At 38.7% G+C, this 25,367-nt stretch overlaps 1 long non-coding RNA gene across 1 annotated transcript in view; it reads left to right on the top strand.

The window, feature by feature from the left end:
* Positions 1-25,367, top strand: part of LOC138145153 (uncharacterized) — an 80,905-nt gene that overhangs the window by 36,369 nt on the left and 19,169 nt on the right. The window contains exon 2 of the long non-coding RNA XR_011164123.1: positions 13,307-13,390. This is a non-coding gene — a long non-coding RNA (uncharacterized lncRNA). The remainder of the gene's footprint in view (positions 1-13,306; positions 13,391-25,367) is intronic.

Raw genomic sequence — 25,367 nt, 5'->3', positions numbered from 1 at the left:
TGATGGGAGATTTGTTCAGCCCTCAGTGTCTATTCTTGTCAAATATACTCCTGCTCTGGCTAAGTAAATCTCTCTTTGTTAACTGTTGAATGACCTATGAGTTTCTCATTTGTTCCACTATCAAACTGAAACTCCCAGGCGAGTGGCCTGAGTGAGGCCCAGACCAGAGCACTGGGTGATTGGAAGGATGATGCCCTCAATAGCCATAGGGAAGTATAGAAGAGGAATGGGGGGGGAGGGAGGGGAAGGGGGGATGACAATGTAAAAAGAACTGTGATGAATATGACAACCCAATCATTCTTGTTCGTTGTCCTACACACTCTTTTCCACCCCAAAATAAAAAGTGTAGGAAGGAATGAAGAGAGGAAACTTGCTCATCAGTCACTGGCCAGAACACAAAGATTTCAAGGCTAACAGGGCCCATACAGTAATCACAAGATTTTATAATGAGCTGGATTTGAGTCTGCTAGGGGATGAGGGAAGGGAAAGGCCACGGGTGGGGAGCCTGTGACCTTGGGGCCACATGTGACCCTCTAGGTCCTGAAGTGCAGCCCTACAGTCACACTTGAGGACCCAGAGGGTCACATGTGATCTCAAAGCCACAGTTTCCCCATCTCTGGGATAGGCCACATAAAATTTTATCCAAATAATTGATAAAATGTTAACTGCAATCTCATTATGACTAAAATATATAAAGAATATTAGAGCTCATGATACTTATAATTTGTTGATTTGGGAAAGGCATTTGATTCAGCATAACAAAATACCACTTTGAAATCTCTCTTCAGTAAAAGTATCTACTATCCCTATATCAAAACCACAATTCCTTGAAATAATAACAGAAATTATCTTGTTCAATGACTCTCTTATAATAAACATAGGGTGAGGCATGAAATAAAGGAGCTCATTACTGGGATAGAGGGGATCTGGTACCTAGTGAAATTTGAAAGAAATTCCCTTTGGATTGAAAACAAAGATTTAAAAAGTTCTTTCCAAATATCATTTCATTTTATTCTTACAGCAATCTCGAGATATAGGTGTTATTATTATCCCTACTTTACAGATGAGGATACTGAGTCAGACAGAAGTAAAGTGACTTACCCAAGGTCACACAGCTAGTTAAGTATCTAAGGCCTGATTTGAGCTCAGGTTTTCCTAACTCCAAGTTCAACATTCTATCCACTGCGCCAGCTCTCTGCCTGCTTGCCTAATGACAAAACTCAATGGAGGACCAAAATGTAAAGAATCTTAAGGTAAATAATGAAAAAAAAAGTAAGGTTATGGAATATTATTGCGCTATAAGAAACGGGGAGCAGGCGGTCTTCATATTTACCTGGAGAGGCTTAAAAGAACTGATGCTGAGTGAGAAGAGTAGAACCAGGAGGTTTGTACACAATTACAGACACAACGTATGTGTGATGACCATCTTTGATAGACTGGACTCTTCTCAACAATGCAGGGATATAAGTCAACCACAAAAGATGCATGATGGAGAGAAAAACGTGCATCCAGAGAAAGAACTAGAAAAAACTAAATTTATATCCAGGTGGAAGCAAAATACCTGATCTTTTTCATTCTCTTATTTGATTTTATGTCCTCTTTACCATTTTTCATTCCAGCTGGTATAATCCATCCTTATAACCTGACCATTGTATAATGTGAAAGTATTTACAGATCCTATACTTGATTATAAGACGCCATGGGGGGGAGGGGAAGGAGGGGGACAAAATGTGAAATTCAAGGAATTGTGGAATTGAATCCTGTAAACTAAAAGGAAACAAATTAATAAATTAAAAATTGAATTTAAAAAAAAAAAGAAAAAAAGTAAGAAGGAAAGCGGTGGGGGGAGGCCTAGCAGCACCACATCTCAAACTATACAGCAAAACAGTAACCATCAAAATTATTTGATATAAATAAATAGGTCAATAAGTGGGACACATTAGGTATAAAATATAATGGAAGCAAATCACCCTTGGTGGCTTAGCATAAACCCGTAGTCCCAAGTTCACTACTCAACAACTGCTTGGAAAACTGAATTGCAGTCTGGCAGAAATGAGATTTAGATCAATACCTACCTCTCTGAACCCTGTAGCTTATAAATTCAAAGCCAGAAATTTTCTTTAAAAGAATGATGTTTTAAATTTAAATTTATCTGGCATAGATGTGACTGTTGTCAAGTCAGATTATAAAGGACAAGCCAAGAAACTGCAAGAATTAATGGAAAATGATATTGCAATATTTAGGATTGTTGCAGGGGGGAGGGGTGGTTATCTTTATATCTGCATGGTCTATTACAGAGTGTCTGGCCTATAGCTACATGTGTAATAAATTATTTTAGTTAGTTTGATTAATTGATTCAAATGTACTAGTTGAACCAAAAATGGACCAGGAGGAAGAGTGGACCAGATTGCCTTCAGGCAATTACAAAATATACTAAAATTGTAATAACTAATGTTGACATAGCACCTGTTATGTATTAAACAACACTTCATGAATATTATCTCTCATTTGATCCTTATAAACAACCCTGGGAGGTAGATGTATTTATTAACAATTAGCAATTTTATAGTTGAAGAAATTAAGGCTGATGAAGACCTAGAGGTCAGTAAGTGTCTGAAGCTGGATCTGAACTCAGGTCTTTCTGATTCCAGGACCAGCACTCTGTCTACTGCACCACCTCGATGCCCTAAAATAAGCTACAAATTGACACATGATTTAGATAGGAACAAACAAAAACAACAAGGAAGACAGTATCTTTCCGATCTATGAATAGGGGAGATCATGACCAAACAAGGGATACAAAGGATCAAAGATTAAAAAGTACAATTTTGATTACTTAAAATTAATTTTTCCCAAGGAAATCCAATATAATTAATATTGAAAGAGAAACATACCTGGGAAAAATATCTTTGCTGCAAGTTTCTCTGATAAATCTCATTCCTGAAGTAAATAAGGAACCAATTTAAATTTATAAAAACAAAAGCCATTCACCAATTGACAAATGACCAAAAGACATGAATAAGCAGTTCTCAAGGGGAGAAATATGTTATCAATAGCCATATGAAAAAAAAATTGTTCTAAATCACTAGTAATTAGAGAAATGAAAATTGAAATATTTTTGAAGTTCTACCTCATGCCCATAAGATTGGCAAAGTTGACAAATGAAGAAAATGACAAATGTTGCAGGGACTGTGGGAAAATAGGCACAGTGATGCCATTAGTAGGACTGTGAATTAGTCCAGGCACTCTAGAAAGCAATTTGTAATTATACCCATAAAGCTACTAAAACCACTATTAAGCCTATAAACCAAAGAGATCAATAAAACAGGAAAAGCACCCCTTTGTACAAAATATTTAAAGTAACTCTTTCTGTGGTGGCAAAGAACTAAAAATTAAATGGGCATTGCAGAGTGATATATAAATATAATGAAATATTACTGTGCTATACGAAATGTTAAAAGGGACTCTTTCAAAGAAACTTAAGAAAAACTTACATGAACTGATGCAGAGTGAAATGAGCAGAACCAAGAGAAGATTTTTTTTTATTACAATTACAATATTGGAAAGGCAAACAACCTTAAAAGGCTTAAGTACTCTGATCAATTCAAAACCTAACCACTATTCTAAGAGACTAATAATGATGTATGCTACCCACTTCTTGACAAAGAGGTTATGAACTCAGGATATGAAATGAGACTTATTGTTGAACATGGTCAGTATAAGAATTTTTTTTGTTTGGTTATGCATACTTGTTACAAGGGTTATGTTTTTCTCTTTTTTCCTATTGTGAGAGAATTAATTAGAAATTAATTAATTGAAACTTATTCCATTAATTGAAAATGAATGAATGTAAACTTGTACCTTGAGTACTTTAGAGGTAAGATGGTTTTATTTTTTGTCTTTGTAATCCCAAGGGTCTACCCTAGTGTTTGGTACATAGTAAGTGCTTAATAAATGCTTTGTAGTTGGGTTAATTAATACAAATGCACAAGTTAAGTCAAAAGAAAAGCAGACTTGAGGGTCGGCTAGGTGGCACAATGAATAGAGCACCGGCCCTGGAGTCAGGAGGACCTGAGTTCAAATCTCACCTCAGACGCTTAACAACAACAACAAAAAAATAGCCAAGTGACCTTGGGCAAGTCACTTACCCCCAATTGCCCACCAAAAAGCAAAAATGAAAAGAAAAACAAACTTGATTGCCTTCAGCAAATTACAAAGTTCCTTTATGCTCCTCTTAGAAACAAAGACCCATTTTTAACACCAGTATTTTACTAGTGTTGTTACTTGGCCATGAAACACAGAACCCCCAAATCTCCAAAGAATCTAAAATAAATGTTCTTTTAATCCTGTATGTTTAATAAATATACATCCTTTTTTTAAGGGAAAAAATGAATATCACACAGAGGGCAATTGAGAGGCATATGATAGATATGAATGATTGTATGTAGTATTAAACCAATGATGAAATTCAAAGAAGAAAATGTCATCATTGAAGAAAAGATGGAGTACTTATGTGGCGAGTGCACATGCCCACACGCTTTAATTGTATTCTCAGGATTTCTGGAGAAAACCAGGGAGGGACCCAGCATGTTCTATGGATCTCCATGGTGAAGTCATGGGAAGATATGGGCAAGAGAGACATAGGATGGGCAGGCATGGATGGGCTGCTATCTGCCTCATTGGGAGGACATCAAAACTGATAAAACACAGATATATTTGAGTATTTAAATTAAATTGCACAGAATCCAGCACAGTTCTCTGAGGTCCTTCCACTTCAAGGGAATTGCCAAGTTGCCGTTGAACCATTACCAACTATGTCTCAGCTGACTCCTCCTGCATCTTCTCCCACTGCTGAGTTCTTACAGGGACCTCCATTTTGGAAAAGAACACGGACCATCTATTCCTCATTCTCCAGACTTTGCCTCTGTTTCTCCGTGTAAGCTCTTAACCTGCATTTCGGCTTCCTTGTAGAAGTTGTCTTCCCCTATCAGAATGGATGTTCCTCTGGGAACATTTCTCTCTGGGAACAAGTTCTCTCTGGGAACAGGGACTTTCTTCCCTTATGCTTATATCTGTGTCACGTCCTCAGAGCCTATCACAAGGGTTCTTAATCTTTTGTTTTTGTCGTGAATTCTTCTGGCATTCTGGTGAAGCCTATGAACCCCTTCTCAGAATAATATTTTAATAATTTAAGGAAATGTAGTGAAAATTAAAATGTAATGTGAGCTTAATAGAACCTTAATAGAGCTTCATAGAACCACTGCAATCTGTCCAGGAAGCCCTTGGGGGGCCATGGACCCTCTGACCCATTGACTGGACTATTTCAGCAACCTTCTCATTGGACTTCCAGTTTCCAGTCTCTCCCCTCTCTAATCCATTGTGAATAAGGTAACAAAATAATGTTCCTAAAGCAGAAGTCTGACCATGTCACTCCCCTGCTAAAGATGTTTCAGGAGTTCTGTGTGGCAAACAGAGCCATAGCTATGAATTTTCAATCCTTGGGCAAATATCACAACCTACACCCAGAGTAAGTGGAACAAAGTGTGCACTTGAATTAGTCACTTAAAACCCTCTAGGTTTCCTGCAGCTCTAATACTGTAGCCTGTGATCCTCTAAGTATAGTAAAAAAAAAATTCAAAATGAAAGTACTGATATGGCAGGAGCGATATCTGCCATGGGGTGTTAAGCTAGCTAGCATTTCTTAAAATGTATTGAAACTCACCTTGAGACTTAATTGGTCCCAGGGGACTAAAGTTTGGGATCTATGGTGGTCTAAGTACAAAAACCAGCTCAGTATGAGGCAGTTCCTCTCCCTCAGGCTAAAGTGGTGCATTAGCATGGCCAAAATGGTGGTGGGAAAATTGATCAACCAAATCATTGTGGCTGCCTTTTCTTTTTTTACCTGTCTGCAAATGTCTTACTCCATTACAATCCCAATTCTGAAGCACTAAAATAGACCAGCTTGAACTAATCTCAGGCTACAACAGTTTGCTTCCTTAGACTTCCCTCGTACCTATAAAAGGGAAGTCACGACTTTGAGCACAGGTGTCAAACATCCAGCTGACAAGAGTGTAACATGAACCTGATTAAAATATAATTGGAAAATAGTTAACAAAATAAATAAAAATACAATAAGAAATAATAGGTTAATATGTGGTTTTGGCTCACAAGGATCCTTATGTATGGTTTCGTGGCCAATGTTTCTATTTGAATGTGACACTATTGCTTTAGTGCACTCTATTTGTATTAGCTAGGTACCCTGGGCCAATACTGAGTACAAAGGTTAATGTGCTTTAATAAGCTATATGGAAAGATTGCTTTAGAAGTTTCTGCTGACAACATATAGCAGGAGTCCAAAGTTTAAGTACTTTATATCAACAACCATGATAGGAAATTAGTGTTTTATTGTATTTGAGATTCTTAATAACATTGGGTAGCTGAGGAGTTATGTTAAGTCACATTATGAACCTCTTCCATAGGATCTCTGTGCCTAAGTACCCAGCTAAGACAAAGGTAGAACTCCAAATCATAGCCCTAGGAATTAGGTAGGGCAAACATTATTATTCCTTCTTCACAGATGTTCAACCTGAAGCTCAGGGAGTTTAAATGACTTGCTTATAGTCACATAGTAAGGCAGCTAGATGGCACAGTGGATAGAGTACTGGGCTTGGAAGCAGGAAGACTATTCTTCCGGAGTTCAAATCCAGCCTCAGATACTTACTGGTTGTGTGACCTTGGGTAAGTAACTGAACCCTGTTTGCCCAGTTTCCTCATCTGTTTAAATGAGCTGGAGAAGAAAATGACAATTCTAGTATGTTTACCAAGAAAACCCCAAATGGGGTCACAAAGAGTCAGACATGACTGAAAAACAAAACAATAACACAGTCATGTAACTAGTAAGTGCCAGAGCCAGGACTTGAAACTTGGCCCCTTGATTCCAGAACCAGAATTCCTTTTTTCTATTTTGTGTTGCTTCTTCAAGGGCAATATGTAAAATTCAAAGTAATGGAAACTTCCCTTCAGTCCTCCTGACACTGTATGTTCCCCTATGGTCAACTCTCTCTCTCTCTCTCTCTCTCTCTCTCTCTCTCTCTCTCTCTCTCTCTCTCTCTCTCTCTCTCTCTCTCTCTCTCTCTCTCTCTCTCTCTCTCTCTCTCTCTCTCGGCTGAATCCAAACCCCACATTTCCCACATAGGACATGCTCTAGGCTTGCCCTCCTAACAGCAAGACTATTTTGTCTCCTCTAAAGGTTCTAGGAGTAGTCTAAGGGGTTGGGGTATCTTTCTAATACTATAACTTAGAAGTTCCCATCCAATATGCTCTCCCCATTATTGATCATCAGTGATAATCACTCCAATATCATTTGACCAAGTGATTTCTCTTAAATATTTATTTAAAAAAAAAAAAGGAAAAACAATATAGCAAGGAGAGAATTACAAAACATTCCCCCCTCCCCCCTCCCCAGACCAGGGCATACTCTCCTCTACACACTCACTCAGTCACTGAAAAAGTAGACTCAGACATGGAGTGGTCCTTATCAAACGTTTCACATATTCAAACATTTCATTATACATCAAACATCATCAAACATTTCACCAAGTTCACACATAGGTGTGGCGTAGTGGATGAATGAGCTGCTCCACTGCTTTATAGAACCCAGTGTCTTGCTATCATTTCCATTCCTTGCTAGCTGGGTCCGGTACGTCATTCCTCAGGACTAACTCCTCACCAGACTTAGTTGCTATGGCTACCAACAGACTCTGTGATGGACCCCAGTTCCTGTACTTCTCGTGGTTCTCTTGACCTTTTAAACTCAGAAGGTCCATTCCACCTCTGATACTCATTTATCTAAGTTTAGAAAGAAGAAGAACAGCGCTATGCATCCAAAGTTACATAGAAGCCTGGGTGGAGAGATAAGGTGGTCACAAAAGCATCTGCTGATACTATTTCCATTACCTCTACCCTCCCCACCTGGAGGCTTATAGCATTTCTTCTTCCGCCTCACTCATACTCCACCAGTGAAATTGAGAGGTACCATCTGCCCCAACCTTTTGTACACACACTCGATTCTGACTCAGAAACCAACCAAAAGCCTTTGCTTCACCATGTAATAGATGGACAAGGAATAGTAACAGAACACAATTCTATTGCTTAAAGTAGTAGGCCCTTATTAACCAGGCCCCTTACACAATTTTATCTATTTTTGTTTTTATTTTATTTTTATCTATTAATCATGTAGTAAGATGACAGGAAATAGAATACTCTAAGGACTACATCCTCCCTCATTGCCCAGTTCCACCATCAAATATAGAGAGTTTAGGCAATGTATCCAAAGTCACACAGTAAAAGGGGAGTCAACACCAGATCTCTTGACTCCAAATCAGTGTTCTTCCCAGCATATCACACTACTTCATGAAAAAAAATAAATTCTAAATTTTCAGAGTGTCAGTAACTATATCTCTCACCTGCAACCAATAAAATACTAACCATTAATTTTTTAGATGTTAGTTCACTAGCTGTGTGACCTTGGGCAAGTCACTTAACCCCAAATGCCCTGCCTTCCCTCCTCCAAAGAACAAAAAAAAAAGTTAGTTCATACAATGTGTTAAGGAAAAGGATTTTGTTTGCTTTTTGTGAGGCAATCAGGATTAAGTGACTTGCCCAGGGTCACACAGCTAGTAACTGCCAAGTGTCTGAGGCTGGATTTGAACTCAGGGGCTCTTGACTCCAGAGTCAATGCTCTTATACACTGTACCACTCACCTGTCCCAAGGAGAAGGATTTTGTAGGGAAATATATATAAACTATTGGTGGGAATGAGGGTTGATTCAATCATTTTGAAGATGTGTAGACATGCCAAGAACCACAAAATTGGCCATACACTTTGGCCCAATAAAACTATTACTTGGAATTTGTCCCAAAGAGATAATTTAAAAGGAAAAAAAAAAACTATTTGTACTAAGATGTTTATAACTGTACTATGTAGAACTACAAAAAAAATAAAAATGGAAGCAACTCAAATGCCCAACAGCTGGGGAGTGGTTAAGTGGACTGGGATAATTTAATGAAAGGAAGGAAGTACCATGAAGAATGACAAATATGAGGACTATGAAGAAATATGAAAAGGTCAATACACAATAGTAAAGCATGCACAATGATTTCAATACATAGGTACAAAAATACATTAATGCAATTATGAAGACCATAAGAGAGTTAGTGATTGCATTTACCTTCATTTTGTTTTAGTTGGTATCAATAACCTAGTGTAGGGGCAACCAGGTATCACAGTGAGCAAGAGCACCGGCCCCAGTGTCAGGATGACCTGGGGATCGAATCTGGGCTCAGATACTTAGCACCACACCCAGAAATAACTGACCATGCAACCTTGAGCAAGTTACTTAACCTCAATTGCTTTTAAAAAATTTAAAAAAAATAACCAAGTGTATATTTCAGTACTACAAAAACACACAATTTCATCAACGTAGGTCAGTGGTTCTCAAAGGCTATACCTGGGTGGAGTTCTCAATAGGTGTGCCATGAATTTTGTGAAGCTTATACTGGTAATCGTATGAACATGTGATTCTCCTATAGTGAACCATGAGCAAAAATTCTCAGAACTATTGGTGTGGGTACTTACGATGCAGACCTCAATCTCTCCACACCAGAGGAATCAAACTTGCAACATGCAGGTCCAAAGTAATCCTAATGCTGCCAGAACGAGAATAAAATGCAATTGGGAAATGTTTTACAAAGTAAATAAAAATGTTATGTAACAGAGAGAATATTAATTTGTGGTTTTCTAAGTTAATATATAGTTAGCCAGGATCATTTTTATTTGAGTTTGACATCACTGTGTATACCTAGGTAGATAGTGTTCAGATGTTGCAGAAGGGCAAAAAAAAAAAAAATCCGTTCATGAGCAAACTTTTAACTGGTCTTCAAACAACAAACCGTTTTTAGGCCCCTGTTCACTTGGTAGAAAATTATACAACTAACATTCTCTTAACATAAATTGCAAAAACCCAGATGCATCTCTCTACCATGATAAGGCTTCTTAGTAGAAATTTAGTGAAATTTTGTTTGCATAGGTTTATTTTTATTATAAAATTCATTAAATATATTTCTTTAAAAATTGTCTGTCCTGTGTTCTCTGCATCAGGACCCTACTCTTGGCATTCAAAAGTTGAGTAATCAAATAACCTAACCCAGTGCTAATGTATTAATAAAAGAAAGATTGTACAATTAATAAAGAATATCCAAAGAAGGGAAAGACTCGGGGCGGCCAGGTAGCACAGCGAGTAAGAGCACCGGCTCCAGTGTTGAGAAGACCTGGAGATCGAATCCCGGGCTCAGACACTTAGCACCCACCCAGAAACACCTGGCCGTGTAACCTTGAGCAAGTTACTTAACCCCAATTGCTTAGGGGCAGCCAGGTGGCTCAGCGAGTAAGAGCACCGGCTCCAGTGTCGGGATGACCTGGATCAAATCTGGGCTCAGATACTCAGCACCACACCCAGAAATAATAACTGGCTGTGTAACCTTGAGCAAGTTACTTAACCCTGATTGCTTTATAAAAAAAAATAAAAAAATAAAAAAAAAAGAAGGGAAAGACTCTTAACTCAATCTTTTTAAAGGTCTATCTGGCTATGCCAAGATGCGAAGAGTCATGAAATCAAGCACTCCCTTTGACCCAGTAATATTATTTGGAATATATTCCAAAGAAATTATTTAAAAGAAAATATACTAATTTGTACAAAGATAACCAAAATAAATGTAAAGAGATGAAGAATTTTGTAGTCCTGATACCTTGGTTTTCTATTTTCATTTCAAATCAGTTTTAAAAAGCATGAATTAAGGATCTACAATGCACCAGTCACTATGCTAGCAATGGGGTTACAAACACAAACATGAAATGGCCCTTGACCTCAATGAATTTACAATCCCAATGAAACACACAGACAATGAAAAAAAATTCTGTATGTTCTGTTCCAAAAAATTAAAATTATAAGTGGCAGAACTAAGACTAAAAAATAAAATATTGAAGGGTGGCTAGGTGGCACAGTGAATAGAGCGCCAGCCCTGGAGTCAGGAGGACCTGAGTTCAAATTCAACCTTAGACACTTAATACTTACTAGCCATGTGACCCTGGGCAAGTCACTTAACCCCAATTGCCCTGCCTTACCCCCTCCAAAAAAGCAAAAAATAAAATAAAATATTGATATCCCTTTTTATTTTACTTGACATCATTTCCTGGCCATAACCAGACTCTTAAGTAAGATATACCACCACCACCACCCCCTAAACTTTTCTTTCTTGTCTACCAATGTGGCATAGCAGAAAAAGTCTTGGACTTGTCAACATATATGGATTTGAAGCCCAGTCCCAACAATTAGAGGGTAACTAGGTGATTCAGTAAATAGAGAACTGGTCCTAGAGTCAGGAAAACCTGAGTTCAAATCCAGCTACAGGCATCCTGTTTGCCTCAGTTTCCTCATCTGCAAAATGAGCTGGAAAAGGAAATGACAAACCACTCTGGTACCTTTGCAAAGAAAACCCCAAATGGGATCATGAAGAGTCAGACATGACTGAAGTGACTAAACAACAATAACCCAGTACTTACCAGTTATCTGACCATGGTCTAGTCACTTAATCTCTCTGAAACCAAGTTTCCTCATATGTAATATGAAATTACTAATAGCTTATACTACTTGCCTCACAGAGTTGTGGTGAGGAAACTATTTTGTAGACATTAATGCACTATATAAATGTAAGTTATTTCTCACCTTCTCACCCAACTGGTAAGAATAAAATTAGGTGACCTCAGACACTTGACACACTAGCCGTGTGACCTTGGGCAAGTCACTTAACCCCAAATGCCCTGTCCTCCCTCCTCCAAAAAAGCAAAAAATTAAAAAATATGTATTTTTTTTTTTACCTTTTGGAAGACAGTTGGGGTTAAGTAACTTGCCCAAGGTTACACAGCTAGGTTTTTTTTTTTTCATGTGGGTGTTAAGTGTCTGAGGCCGGAACCCAACTCAGGTCCTCCTGACTCCGGGCTGGCGCTTTACTCACTGTGCCACCTAGCTGCCCCTTAAAAAATAAATTAAAAAAAAAAGAATAAAATTAGGATTATGGGATAGAAATTGAAGTTTAAGTAATGGTCTTCTAAAGGATGCAGAATCAGAATATCTTCTTCCACACTTCAACTTTATATTTTAAAACCTCTTAAATCAGACAACCAGTGACAGATCCCAGAAACTGATGTCCCTATTACCACCATTCCTGCTATCCCTCTGTGCTATCTCTTTCATCCCCCTGGGGCATCAGTGCCCTGGTCCATGTTTCAGTATATTTCTTAAGCCTCCCAGTATCTGGTTTTTAAAAGTACATTATATTAACAATGGTGCCTCTGACACTTGGGCAACGTGCAGCAGAGTTCTGTAAGACAGGCTTGCCATTTAGCTGGCACAAAAACACTGGGACACTGTGACGATTAATTAATTTATCCTTCCTGATACCAATCTCATTATCCCCATCACAGACAAAGTAAAAGTGAAACACTGAGAAGCCTAGTGTTTGATGAACAGAAGGATTCAGGGAAAGAGGCTAAAAACTAAATTTTAAAATGAAATTTGCAGATTATAAATTTATCCTTGGTTTCCTAGATCATATTAGAATCAAAGCACAGTGGAAGGAGACTTAAAGATTGTGTTGTCCGGTCCTCTTCATTTTACAATTTTACAGCTGAGGAAACTGAGGCCTGAGCCCCCCCCCAAAAAAAAAAAACCCAGGCGATCTTATTCCCAGTACAGATGTGTTTCCATGGTGCCTCAAAAAGAAGGTGACTACTTTTTGTATTATGCAGAATTAGGGAAATGATGCAGTGATATGGCATGATTTCTATGATATCTATGGTCATATAGGAGAAAGCAGTAAAATGAGACTGCCAGCTCTCTCTCTGCAGCTCACCCTGGCGATCATACCCCTCATCCAACACTTTGCTTTGATGAAGACTATAGGCCAGGGTGGCTAGGTGGCTCAGTGAATAGAGCACCAGCCCTGGAGTCAGGTGGACCTGAGTTCAAATTCAGCCTCAGACACTTGACACACTTACTAGCTGTGTGACTTTGGGAAAGTCACTTAACCCCAATTGCCCTTCAAAAAGCAAAAAAAAAAAAAAAAAGACTATAGGCCAGCTTTACCAAGTGGTAAACCCATAGGATTATAAATGTTAAGCCCATAGGATTATAGATAAAGAGTTGGAAGGGACTCCAGAAGTCATTGTGTCCTATCCCTTCCTTTTATAGGTGAAGAAACAGACACTGAGACAAAGAGAAGTTAAGTGATTTGTCCTGAGGTATGATTCAAACTCAGACCTTCTTGTCTTCAAGGTCAGTGCCCTACCCACTACTTCATGCTGCTCCTGCCTTGATTAGAACACGTGTATGTGTGCATACACATATGTGGGCATGTGTGCATATGTGTACATGTGTATCCACATATGTGGATATCATGTGTGTATGTGTGCTGTGCTTGTGTGTATATGTGTGTGCACACATGTGTATGTATTTTTTCTCTTTCCTAAGTAGACTGTCCAGATTACAGCTTCAACACTTCTAGTATCTACACCCCAGCAGCACTATCCAAGTAGCTAAACAAAGACAAATTACATTTCTTCCCATCGGTCTTCCTGAGATCAGTCCCTGAACAACACTGTAGAATCTTTTTTGATATCCTCTCAGTGTGAATATACCATCTCTCAACACAGACTGAAGTTTCTCAACAACATACTAGGTGGTTTTAAAAAATTCATCACGTAGAACCCAGTCTGTAGACAAGTTTCTCTTAATTTAGCAAAGCTGCTGGATTGACATACTAGTGCTCCCAAAATACCATATTCACCCATCACACCCTGACTCTAGACCTCAGATGACTCTCCATTGACTGTCAGATCAAAGTTCAAGATTCTGGGCCTACAATTCAAGGTCACTATTTTTTTTTTTAATTGCCGTATCATTCACTATTCACCAAAACATTCTATACTCCATTCTAGCCAGTCTCCTTACCTTGTAGGTATATTCACAGACACACACACATACTCATTAAAAAAAAAAAAACATTTCATTCAAGGCTTTCTCCTGTACTTCCCTCCCCAAATCTTCTTCAGCAACTAGATACTTCTCTTACTCAAGTTCCAAGAACTCCATGAAGTCATACCTGACTACTTCAACCCTCAATAATCTTTCTCTTTACCAAGGTCCAAAAACATTTGTAATCCATGCTGTGTAATTTAGGCACTAAGTGTAACATTCTCCAATTTTGTCACACATATATACATGTACATATACACATATGTATATATGTACATCGATATGTACACATACTTGTATATATGTATATATATGTGCTTATGTGTATGTTTCTTATTTTCAATAAGGCTGTAAACATCTCAAGAGGAGAAATAATGACTCCTCACCCTTTTGTATACTCTAAAGCCACAGGCGTGCATAAGACCTTAGGTCACAGTTTGATAGCACTCTAGGCCCAGGCTCCTATGTACACCTATGCCCGTGACATTGAGTATACTGGCCAGAACACAAGAGATGCTTACTAAAAGCTTGTTAACTTAATAGCCTCCGTGATAAGGGTACTTTTTGGAGTAGTCTTCATATGTACTGTCTGAATCTGGCCGATTCTGAACAGAAGATTGAATGATGAGTGATTGATATAATGAACCTTCTCTGGGTGATCTTGAACAAGCCTGCAACTTAGTTTCTCCAGTTGGAAAATTGTGGAGTTATTCTAAATGATCTCTCAGGTCTATTATAGGTCTAACATTCTACGAAACTCTGAGAAAATGCCACATGAGCATGAGTAGTCCTACAATAAATAATCATCACAGGAAAGGGTACATGCAGACCTGAGGTGATTTTCTTCTGCCCTCCCAAGCATTACAATACCTTAATGGCCAGAAAAGAAGGAACAAAAGGACCTGATAAACTGGGTAGATAACACGGTTGGGAATTTTAATTCAGTTTCTGTTACAGTCTTTTTGATAGGCCAAGCCGTGTCTCTCAAATTAGTTAACTGATATTTTTCTTTTCTTCTAAAAGGAGTAGCCAGGAAAGCCTAATCAAACCCACATAGAGTTCAGAAATAACCTTAAGAGTAGTAATTTTACTGACTACTTTTCAAAATTTTTCTGAAAGAACATTTTTGCATAAGAGACAAACCCTTGTAACTTCTATATGAATCCCATAAGGACATGGGAAGGTTACATTACTCTTGGTAAGGAAATAGAGTGACATTCAGTAGTCCCATCCCTTTTAGAACCCCCTTTTTGATACCTCCTGACCCTCATGGATTTTAGTGGCCTCTGACCCAGGATTCCCTCTGGGGTTCTTTTTCTCTTCCTAAGTCAATGTCCCTGTGTTACCTGAGTTTGTAAATACCAATCACCACTCTCAATTAAAACCTACATGTCCTTTTCATATAAGAAGTAGCACAAAAGATGCCATCCAAGGAACATGTAATCAAAAAAAGACATAGGCAAATCATCTACCAAGAGCAAGGCATACCAGATGGAAAGTCTGAAGGCTGCACTGGACCCACAGAATGTTAAAAGATCCAGAGGAAGTTTTCCCTTAAGTCCTCAAATCCTCTCTAGAGGATTTAAGGGAGGCATGGATAAGAATCACACAGAAAAAGACCTGGATAGGATGTCATCTGTACCGCTGAAGGTATGCCCACATTGATGAGTTCATAATCTAAGCAGCGAAGTGGTGAGGTGTTCTTCTATTTGAATTGTCTTAAGATTCTGAAGATTATCTGGCAAGATAAGGTGCCAGACACTGAGTCCTCTCTTGAGCAGGACTGCCTGCCAATCATTTAAAGTCTACTGCAGAGAGCCCAACTCCAGTGAGCTGGTAATGTAGCTCAAAGGTCGAATGTACATTTCCCTAAAAGACCATTTCATGGGAAATTCACACAAGGGAAGCGCTCACATGGAGATAAGAAGAAACAGTACAAGGACACTCTCAAGGTTTTTCCAGAGAACATTAGTATCAATTGTGAGACACAGGAGTCACTGGCACAGGACCAACCAGAATGGGGTTGTTTCCATCAAAGAAGGCGCTGTGCTCTATGAGCAAAGCAGAATCACGGCAGCACAGAGGAAATGTGAGATGCACAAGTCTAGAGAGTCCTCCATTCCAAATGTTCATATGGACTATTTGTGCCCTTTGGTAGAGCCTTCTGAGCTCCTATTGGACCAATCAGCTACAGTCAAACACACTGTACTTTGACCCCAACATCATGATGTCATTGGTTCTCTTCAAGTACAAACGACCAACAACAGCTGTGAAGTGCGCTCTCTAATTTATCTATGAAGTGTCTGTGCCACGGTGATATATGAATCAATACCAATCTACAGAAGAGAGAGTACATGGTAGAATGGATGGAGGGCTAGCTTTGGAACCAAAAAGATCTGACTTGAGTTCTGCATCTGACTTGTCTTTGTGACTCTGGACAAGCCACTTAACCTCTTGGTGCCCAAGGCAACTCCCTAAGACAAGCTGTAGAGAAGAAGCCAAAATGTATCGAGGGAAGGAATGCTCAATGAAAATGAAATCAGAGATCTGGTTTACAAAAAAAGGGTGCTGAAAGCAACCACGGGCCAGGGCAGCACCAACGTAGAGAACAATCTCATTTTCAAGGGGGTGAGTGATGGAAAATTATAAGCAGTAACATCTCACAAACCAGCTCAAAAGCAGCTGAGGATAAAAATGAGCTGTAGGGAGCGTGGCATGAAATCCAGCTAATCCAGATCATCCTGAAAATATTTATAATTGTCATTAGTAATAGTATTAATAATAACAGCTTACATTTATACAGTGCCTCCTCACAACAACCATGTTTTACAAGGATTGTTGACCTCATATTTCATAAATGAGAATACTTGGGCTCAGCAAAGATAGGTGACTCATCCCAGGTCATGCATAAAATAAAAGATATAGAGCTGAGACTTGAACTCAAGGTCAGAACTCTTTCCATGGCACCAAGTTATATCTAAATAAGATATAGGCTCTGATTCCTAGGAATTTACAATCTAGTTGAGAACATAAGACATGGACACTTCCAAAAAAATAACAATACCAGTAACATAAAATGAGCCAAATATGAGCTATATATGTCCTCCAATCCTAAAAAGAAAAAAAAAAGACAACAAAATGTCTTCTTGATCTTCCCATCCCATCCAGCTACCGTGTTTCCCCGATAATAAGACCTATCCCAAAAATAAGCCCTGCTCTTACTGTGTAAGATTCCTCTAAAATAAGCCCTCCCCCGAAAATAAGCCCTATTGAGATTGCTACTGTAGTGAAGGTGATCCCCTGCGCTACACGCTACATTATGGTACCCTCTGTATGCACTTCTCCCCCTCCCCCTCCCCGTGAAACGCACGCCGCGCTCCGAGCTGCATCCAATCAGAGCTGCAGCAGTGAGCGCGTCATCCTGTTCTTCCCCAGTGATTTGCTTATTGAATAAAGGTACATTTTTTTGTTCACATTTACCTGTTTATTAAAATTGCTGTCAATGTTCATTAAAATAAGCCCTCCCCTGAAAATAAGCCCTCTGGTGTTTTTCTGTCCAAAAAAATTTAATAAGACAGTGTCTTATTATCGGGGAAACACGGTAGTGTCTAATCTCTCTCCTTGCTGTATCGGCAACCACACTGGTATACCCAGGACGTCTGCTAGCACAGGTTCTTAGATCTGTTTTCCTAAGAAAGATAGCTATTTAAGGGGTCAACAATGTTTTTTTTTAATCACATTCACTAGTTCAGAGCAAAAGTCGGCACCCTGAACTTCAGAGAAAATACAAGCAGAGAAATAAAGAACAAAAGACAGGGCTCTGACTACCTGAATCAACTATATACTTTACATACATAACTGGATGGAGAGAGCCTTTATAACTGAACATATGGCCACTCAGAATCTCCACCAGGGAATCCCAAGATCTTTCTCATAATCCAGCCCCCAAAGCAAAATACCAGCTCAGTATATATACACTTCTCAGAGCCAGAAAGCATCACAACCTTCTTGATTCAGTGACTAATTAAAAAGTAGCAAAAAGTGTGAAAGCCTTCCTACAAGCAAGCCTCCCCCCTAAGCAAGCTTCCCTCAATGGGCTCCACCTGGGGCCAATTATTACTAGGCAGGAAAATCTTAAGTCCCATTACCATTACTCTTGCCTTCACTAATAAACTTCTGGAAAAAGCTATCTACACCCAATATCTCCATTTGATCACCATCCTTTGTCCCCCACTTTCCCTCACAATTTAGTTTTAGCCCAAAGCATTCTCCTGGGAGCAGTTTCTCAAAGATTATTAATAACCCATCCTTCTTGATCTTTCTGAAGATTTTGACACTTTTTAAATTTTATTTATTTATTTTTAGTTTTCAACATTCATTTCCACAAGATTTTGAGTTCCAAATTTTCTCCCCATCTCTCCCCTCCCTCCCACCCCAAGATGGAATGCATTCTGATTACCCCTTGCCACAGTCTGCCCTCCCTTCTATCACCCCACTCCCCCCATCTCCTTCCCCCTTACTATTTTGTAGAGCAAGATAGATTTCTATAACCCATTGCTTTTATATCTTATTCCCTAGTTGCATGTAAAAACAATTTTTCACATTTTTAAAACTTTGAGTTCCAAATTCTCCCTGTTCTTCCCTCCCCATCCACCCTTATTGAGAAGGTAAGCAATTCAATATAGGTTATACATGTGTCCATAATGGTCATATTGTAAAAGACTAACTATATTCCCCTCCATCCTATCCAGCCCACCATTTAGTCTATTTTCTCCTTTGACCCTGTCTCTTTTCAAGTGTTTACTTCTGACTATCCCCTCCCCCAAACTGCTCTCCCTTCTATTATCCCCACTCTTATGCCTTTCCCCCCTATTCCTGTAGGGTAAAATACCCAATTGAGTGTGTAAGTTATTTTTTCCTTAATGTAAGATGTTGACACTTTCAAACATTCTTCCTAATTCTTTCCTCCCTTGGTTCAGAGGTAACACCTTCTGCTGATTCTCCTATCTCTTCAACTACTATTCCTGCTGTCCCCTGACTTTTTGGATATTCCCCAAGCATTTTTTTTTCCTTCTTTACCCTCTCTCTTGGCAATCTCATAGTTTACAATCTCTATAAAGATGTATCTCAAAAAAACCTCCAGTCCTACTAACCTTTCTTCTGAGTCCCATATTCACATTTCCAACTGCCTTTGAGGCAATTCTATCCGCCTGCAAGCTTGTTCTCTTTCTGCCCAAAACTACTCCTCCCTCTGATCTCACTATTTCTGTCTATGACCCCATAATCACAGTACATAATGTAGGGGTTATCTTTGATTCTTCCTTTTTTTTTCTTGTGAACAGTTAGTTACCAGGTCACTTGATTCCACCTCAAACATTTCTCACATCCATCATTTCCTTTCTGCCCTCACTGCCACCGATAAAGGCAAGGCCCTTATTACCACCCACCTGGATAGATGCATTAACTTCCTATGAACTATATTCTTCATACCATTAGCAGGATAACCATGTTTATATGTAGATCTCCTCATGTCATTACCAGTTCACAAATCTTTGTTATTGTGCAGTTGTTTCAATTGTTCTGACTTTTCATAATCCCATTTGGGGTTTTCTTGGCAAAGACACTGCAGTGGTATGCCATTTCCTTCTCCAGTTCATTGTATAGATGAGGATACTGAGGCGAACTGGGTTAAGTGACTTGCCCAGGGTCACACACCTACTAAGTGTCTGATACCAAATTTTGAACTCAGGAAGATGAGTCTAACTCCAGGCCTGGCATTCTATCCACCTGCCTCCTGGGGCAACTAAATGGCACAATGGATAAAGAGCCAGACCTGCGGTCAGACTCATCTTCTTGATTTCAAATCTGGCCTCAGACACTTACTAGCTGTGTGATCCTAGGCAAATCACTTTCCCTCCTTTGTCAGTTTTCTCACCTGTAAAATGAGCTAGAAAAAGAAATTGCAAACCACTCCAGTGTCTTTGCCAAGAAAACCCCAAATGGGGCCACAAGAAGTCAGACACGACAATACCAACAACAAAAAACTTTAGTGGCTTCCTATTCCTGAACATGTCAAGTGTAAAACCTGTTTGCAATAATAAATAGGTCCACACTCTGACACCATCTTACTTGTTTTCCCACTTAATAGTATTTTATTTTTTTCTAATTACATGTAAAGATAGTTTTCAACATTCATTTTTATAAGATTTGGACTTCCAAATTTTTCTCCCTCCTTCTCTCCCCTCCCTGAGACAGCAAGCAATCTAATTATCGGTTAAATATATACAATCGTGGTAAACGTATTTCCACATAAGTTATGTTGTGAAAGAAGAATCATAACAAAAGGGGAAAACCATGAGAAAGGAAAAAAAAGTGAAAATAGTCTACTTCAATCTGCATTCAGACTCCACAGTTCTTTTTCTGGATGTGGACAGCATTTTCTGTCATGAGTCTTTTGGAGTTGTCTTAGATCATTGTACTGCTGAAAAGAGCTAATCATCACACAATGTTGCTGTTACTATGTACAATGTTCTCCTGGTTCTGATCACTTTACTCAGCATCAGTTCGTGTAAGTCTTTCCAGGTTTTTCTGAATTCTGCTGCTCATCATTTCTTATAGCACAATAGTATTCCATTACATTCATATACCACAACTTGTTCAGCCAATTTCCAATTCTTTGCCACCACAAAAAAAGCTGCTATAAATATTTTTGTACTTGTGGGTCCTTTTTCCTTTTTTATGATCTCTTTGGGATACAGACCTAGGAGTGGCATTGTTGGATCAAAGAGTATGCACAGTTTTATAGCCCTTTGGGCATAATTCTTAACTGTACTCCAGAATGGTTGGATCAGTTCACAACTCCACCAACATTGCATTAGAATTCCAATTTTCCCATGTCTTCAAATTTATCATTTTACTTTTCTGTCATATTAGCCAGTCTGATAGATATGAAGTAGTATCTCAGAGTTGTTTTAATTTGCATTTCTCTAATCAAAAATTATTTCAAGCATTTTTTTCATATGATGATAGTTAATTTTAATTTCTTCATCTGAAAACTCCCTACTCATATCCTTTGACCATTTATCAATTGGGGAATGACTTGTCTTCTTCTAAATTTGATTCAGTTCCCCATATATTTGAGAAATGACGTCTTTATCAGAAACACTGACTGCAAAAATTGTTTCCCAGATTTCTGCTTTCCTTCTAATCTTGGTTGCATTGGTTTTGTTTATGCAAAAACTTTTTAATTTAATGGAATCAAAATGATCCACTTTGTATTTCATGAAGTTCTCTATATCTTGTTTGGCCATAAATTCTTCCCTTCTCCAAGATCTGACTAGTAAACTATTCCTTGCTTTCTTAATTTGCTTATGCATCATCTTTTATGTCTAAATCATGTACCCATTTTGACGTTATCTTGGTATACTGTGTGAGATGTTAGTCACCTTACTTTTTCTAGACTTATCTTATATTATTACTTTCCACACACTTTATACTCCAACCAGTCAACTATCTCTTTGAACATGTTATGTTCCCTCCTACCTCCATAACTTTGATTGTGCTCTTCCCTATTTCTCATAGCCCTCTCCTTCCCCTGTTGAATTCCTGTTCCTCCTCTAAAGACCAATTTAAATGCTCCTTCCTCCATTAAGCCTTCCCATATCTTCCCCAATCTGTAATCAACATTCTCTTTACATTAAATATAGCATTTTATTTTGTAACTCTAATGCATTTGTCATGCAATGTTTTATAATTACCTTATTAGGTGTTTTTTTTTTATCCTCCTACTAGATTGTAAACTCCATAAGGGCAGGGATTATATCATCTTATCTGAACTCCATTATCCCCTCTTAACATCTAACAAGATACTTCATACATACTTGTTGCTTAATAAATATATGCTGAATAAATCAATGGAAGAATAAGTTAGAATGAATAGACAATAAGCACTATATAAGATTAGCAAGGGAAGAGATCCTTTCCAGCCAGAGTTGTCAGGAAAAGATTCCTGAGAATTTGGATAGGAGTAAAGATATTCTAGTCTGAGAGATTGCTGAAAAAAAGAAAGGGGGGAAGGAATGAGCATTTACTAAGCACCTACGCTGTGCCAAGAACCACATTAAATGCTTTACAAATACTATCTTATTGATCCTCACAGCAACCCTAGAAGGTAGATACTATTTTATCCCCATTTTACAGTTGAGGAAACTGAGGAAGACAGCAGTTAAGCGACTTGCCCAGAGTCACACAGCTAGTAAGTGTCTGAAATCAAATTTGAACTCAGGTATTCCTGATTCTAAGCCTAGCACTCTGTCCACAGAGCCACCTAATTGTCTCTAGGCAGGCAGATGAAAAATATAAGGTATGTTTGGGGCAAGGTTTATAGACCAGTTAACTAGAGTAGAAGATTCATTTATGGAAGGTGAGGAAGAGAAGGATAGAAAAGTCATCTGGAACAGAATTCTGATAGGTTTTTAAATTCAGGCTAAAGCATTTAGAGAAAATCTTTTGGATTTTTATGTTGATACTGCAGATGGTTGAGCTGAAGCGTGACGCCATGAAAGTAGTCCTTCGGGGAGATTAAGCTGGTAACTCCCTGAAGTAGATTGGATGGGAAGATTCTCCATTTGAAGGAGTATAAAGAATAAAGAGAGAGTCCAGTTAAGTTATCCCAGTCCACACATGAAGTACCAGTGGCCTGAGCTTGGATGGTGATATTGGGAACAGAAAAGAAACAATATGATAGTTGTCAAAGATATGCTAGAGGAATAGTCAGTAGGACTTGCCAAATGATTAGATATGGGGGCAAGGAAGAAATTTAAAATGACTCCAAGATTTTTTTTAATTTTGCTTTTTTTTTTTTGGAAGGGGAAAGCAGGGCAGTTGGGTTAAGTGACTTGCCCAAGGTCACATGGCTAGTAAGTATTATGTATCTGAGGCTAGATTTGAACTCAGGTCCTCCTGACTCCAGGGCTGGTGCTCTATTCACTGTACCACCTAGCTGCCCCTTGACTCTGAGATTTTAAGCCTAGATATAGCAAGAAGAGGGGTAACATGGAAAAGAAAAAAAAAACAGTCAAGGGCTTATCTGAGAGGCCATTTCAATGCCTGACTTGGGAAACCAGCATGAGAGGACACTGCCTGAGGTAGGCCATGTCTCAGAGCTTAGCATTTTCTCACTGGGATACTGTGGAATATTACTGGCTGCTGTTCCAGAGGAAGTTAGCTTACTTGCTTTTCTAAATGAGCTGAGCTGTTGTGTTGGCAACCAACACACATGACAGGCACTTAGCCAAGCATAAAGCAACAGGTTTAAAACATGCAAGTATTATAGATCAACTGTCTCCCAAATCTTAGCTATCTGCCTTTATCTGGGAATTCACAAGGCCAAAATCTAGTATTTAGACAATTAGGAAGAAAAGTCCCAAATCAGAGGGCATCCTACTCTGGACATATTTCTTGGAAATATAGATGTGTGTGGCAGAGGGAATAGAGAGCTGGCCTTGGGGCCAGAAAGACATGGGTTTAAATCTCACCTATGACATATCTGGACAAATATGTCAGACAAACCACTGAGTACCTGAGGCAACTCTAAGATTCCAAGTGTCAGATCTGCATTGATAGATGCAGTTTCTCATCCTTGAATCCCCTATACCAATGAAATCACAGGCCTGGTCTCATCCCTATCCCTATTCCAATCCCAATAGATATATTAACCCTTTACAAGTTATAGCTACTTCCTTTGAGTAGTAAACCACCTTTGGGAGTCAGAATGATCTGGGTTTAAGCCTTACTTGTGACACATACTAGTGTTGTGAACCTAGACAGGGAGCTTAACTTCTCACATGACTCTCCTCACAGTGATGAAAGCACAGGTCTGGACCAAATGTGAGCTTTTTACTAAAGGTAGGAAAATAGATGATAGGCTCATAGACTTACCACTAGAAGGGATCTTAGAAGTCAGCTGGTTCAATCCCCTTACTGGCTGAACTAGAAGCAGACACAATAAAGCTAAAAAAACAACTTCTGTTAGTATTTGACAATTTTAACGCTAAGGAAAACTCCCTTTGATACAGCTTGGCCTGTCTGCAAAGAAAAGGAAACCTAAGGGGTTGAGTTTGTGAAACTGAACAGAGAGAACCAGCTGAGATAATTCAGGCCTTAAAGTTGCCTTTTCCTCAAACAGTTTGTTTCGTTCTGTTTTGGTTTGTTTTGCTTAGATTATCTGGACAATTGCACAGTGCCTCAATAGCAAAGTCTAAACATTCTATTCTTGTCCCATTTTAATAGGGACTAGAGACAATAGAGACCATTGAAGCATTCTCTCTGAGAGGATTAAGCCAGTTGAAAAGACAGGTTTCCTGTACATCCTCCTTTTTCCATGATGCAAAAAAGGGGGAATTCTATTCGTGTTCTCCCATATTCATTAATAATAATCTCCTCCTTCCCAGAGGCAGGAGTGAGACATAATATACCTTTAGTGGGCAAATATTCATTTTGTTAAATAAAAGCACAAAAGACATGAATTAGGAAGAAGCCCATAAATTGGATCTATAACCCCCCAGGGCATAGCCCTGAAAGTTGCCAGAAAGATTGGTCAGTGCTTTTTCCCAATAGGACCGTTCCTAAGCTATTCCATAGTCCTCTGAGTTCTTCTAGACCTCTGTACTATCTATCTCCAGGGCCCTGGGCCAAGGCCTCCTGAGGATTCAATGGCCAGTACCATCTGTGCTATATATATATATATATATATATATATATATATATATATATCCAAAATGCTGGACATCACAATATCCAGCCACCAGACTGAGAAATCCCAGGCAGCTTTGAAAACTTTGCTTTATCCTCTCACTCTCTTTTGGCCTCCTCATACCTTATCTTTCACTTACAAAGGCACTGTTCCTTTTTAAAGTTCTATACAATGACAATTAGATCAGGGGTTCTTAATCTTTTTTTACCGTCAGACCTCCCTGGCAGTCTGGTAAAGCCTTTGGACCTTTTTTCAGAGTAATGTTTTTAAATGAATAAAATAAAATAGATAAGATTACAAAGGAAAGCAATTATATTGAAATAAAAAAAAATATTTTTCCCACCCATGTTCAAAGACCTTTTGAAATCTTCCCACAAATTCCATAGGAGTCCATTGACCCCTGCTTAAGAACCCCTAGACTAGATGCTTCTCAGAACACCATCAACATTCCCTGATTCATAAAAAGAGACAATGCAGTTGTAAGGGTTATGGGATTTAAAGATCTTCCATGCCCCGTTGGACTTG

The sequence above is a fragment of the Petaurus breviceps genome, unplaced genomic scaffold, assembly GCF_028583685.1.
Source record: "Petaurus breviceps papuanus isolate PSGF00001 unplaced genomic scaffold, PetGlider_PUasm1.0 90730, whole genome shotgun sequence".
Lineage (NCBI taxonomy): Eukaryota > Metazoa > Chordata > Mammalia > Diprotodontia > Petauridae > Petaurus > Petaurus breviceps.
The sequence above is the reverse complement of the archived record's forward strand: the minus strand, read 5'-3'. Positions and strand labels throughout refer to the sequence as shown.